We start from the raw sequence: 2,924 nt of genomic DNA, 5'->3' as shown, positions 1-2,924 counted from the left end.
CCCGCCACTTTACTTCCTGTTGTCACGCCCAGCAGTGCGTCAGCTCAGAGCTCTCCTGCCTTCCTTCTTTCATAAGCACTGGGTAAAAAAACCTGTGCAGCGCTGGCGTATTGCTCCTGCTCCTCCTCCACACCTGCCCCACCCTCAGCCTCCTGCACATTCACTCATTCACCACACTCTGACACACAGACTGACTCAGTAAAGTTGGTACACTCACAACTGTGTTTACATACATACCCCCAAGACATACTTTTCATATTTACCATCTCAAGAACCTTATATGTGATATGTATGAGTCACAACATGCTTTGTGTGCACATCCTATTGGTCATAGCCACATCCTCTTTGCTTTTGTAACATTACAGAAAATGTATAAAACAGCTCTAGGCAACAGTGTGTGTGAAGCTCTCAGAAAGATGACTGTCTATCATAAACAGAATGCATTATGTGCCATAAAAACACAAGGTTTATATTCCTCATCACAATGCCAGAGTCACTAAGCAACTCACTATCCTGGCAGTGGGAAACTTGCAGAGGAGGAGAACTGCAAATCTGAGATGATTTTACAGCCAAACAAAGCAGTTTCTCTTCATATCAAAGTGCACATCATCATTTACAAATCCAGGTCACTGAACTTAAAGAGACATCTTTAGACCTCCCACATGGGACCCAAACCTGCAATCCTAACAGCCTCTCTCAAGGACTGAAGGACGTCTGCTGAGCCCACATTGACTGACATAACCCATTCAAGCAAACATAAACCAAATTCCCCATGGAGCTTTTAAACAACTACCCCAGGACGGCAATAAAAAGAGCATCTGATAAGTATGACATATAGCGTGTGCAGAGTATGAAAGGAGAATTGCCTGTTTTGAGAAACCTCCGTAGGACGTCATTATATTGTATCGAGTAGATTACAGTGAGCAATAGAACCTTGTAACCCCATTACTGAGCCGTCTGACAGAGCAAGAACACAGGGGACACAGTGCACCATGTCTGCCTCGGCGTAAAGCTCCTCGCAAAGCTCTTGGTTTCAACATTATCTAAATTTGATGTCATCTCAATAACCTTGTGAAAAAAGGCCTTCTTAACTTATGAGAAACATTAATAGAAGCTGACTTGTTTTGTTCTGAGTTTGAATGTGGAGAAGTGCTTATTAAATAGGGATTTGACACAAAGAATCACACCAGAAGATGACTGCATGGGAAAATTACTTCTTAACAAGTGGAGCCCATCTGCATCCGGAGTGGTTTAATATCACAATGTAAAGGGCATGTCATGTACTTGCTGAGGTCAGGGGCTTTGTTTGACAAATTGGGTGAGGACGAGTAATTGGATTTTTGCTGTCAAGCTACTATTCTCACTGAGAGCAGATGTAAAGCAGTGATTTAAATTTACTGGAAAGTCGGAATCACTTGCATATACATATATTTACATATATAGGGTTTGTGTTGCTAGCTGCTGATGTAGCTCCGGCTACCTTTATCTAAATCTAAAAGTAAATTTACATACTGTCAGTAAGCTAGCTGTTATCTGTAAGTGAAAAGTATAATTTTTTTATCAAGTGACAACTTGATAATTCAGTTGTTTAGTATAACAAAATGAGGGAGTGGCAAAATGTAGCCGAAGAGATTCTTGAAGAGACAAAAAGAGCTAATATCTATATGTATATGTATATGTATGCGTATATATATATATATATATATATATATTTTTTTTTTTTTTTTGTTAGTAGACAGTGCACCTTTCCTCTATATTCTGTAAAGACTGACCCTGATTGGGGAAAAAAAAGGGCTGGTACAAGCACTAAGAGGCAGATGAGGGAGATGAGGAACAGGTGTGTAAGTGGGCAGGGAAGCTCAGGTGAATGAAAATGGAAAACAGGTGAGCAGGTGGATATGGAGACAGGAAGAAAATCCAGGGACATGAGAATGAGGGATGACTATACTGGGAGGAACAAGAGACGAGATACGAACTGTGACACATCCTAAAAACGCATAAAAGGTATGTGACACTCAGTTATGGCAACTTTAATTAATAGTTGGCCAAAACATGAGCATTTTCAATTTTCACAAACTGAGGGTAAAATATAATACAGTTCCAGCTGTGTCATTATTTAGCTCTGTGGATGGCAGGATGTGACAATGATACATAAAGTAACCTCTAGACCTTGAGGGTGTCGTCTTATTGGCAGCTATAAAACTTACCTCGGTTACCTCTCGACCTCCTGACATCTCCCAGACTGCACCGCTACACATTCCAATGACACACCAGAGTGTTTTCATTAGCAGGGAGCAGGCAGTCTTTCATTGATACCGTCTTGGTGGCTTAATGAGAGCACTTATCTCTGTCATCTGTCTGCGCTGTGATCCTCTCACACAGTGCAAGGCACTAGCAAGCTCTGATGTCCTGATGAGACTTAATTAAGTCTGCAGATTAGTGAAAGCTTAAAATATAAGTCACGCTCAGCAGGCCCATTGAGAAGATCCTTCCCATTTCCATTCAGTGTGTTTACCGAAGCCCTGATGTGTCTGGAGGCCTGTTGTACTTCTGAAAATACTCTGAGATCAGGCAGCTAAGAACAGCAGTGAGCAGCCTGGGCTGCAATGTGAGGCTGAGAGAAGATTAATATCTAAGGGCTTCAGAAGGTGGGTATTTTAACGGTAAGGACTTTTCTAGATTGGCATTTTAGGGAGATATTGATTTGAGTGTGACAGCAAGAACGAACACTTACCACTTAATAGCCTTAAAGGGATGTTAGGTCATTCACTGTCATTGAGCGGTATTTAAATCCCACAGGGAAGATCTGTTTAATACAAAGAACTATTGAGGAGTAGTGATTCACAAATAAGCCTTGAGCCCAGCCAATACATTCCCACAGCAAGATTGACCGTGTTCCTCTCACCTACTGGCTACTACTGCAC

This window comes from Toxotes jaculatrix, chromosome 14, assembly GCF_017976425.1.
Source record: "Toxotes jaculatrix isolate fToxJac2 chromosome 14, fToxJac2.pri, whole genome shotgun sequence".
Lineage (NCBI taxonomy): Eukaryota > Metazoa > Chordata > Actinopteri > Toxotidae > Toxotes > Toxotes jaculatrix.
Note: the sequence above shows the minus strand (reverse complement) of the source record.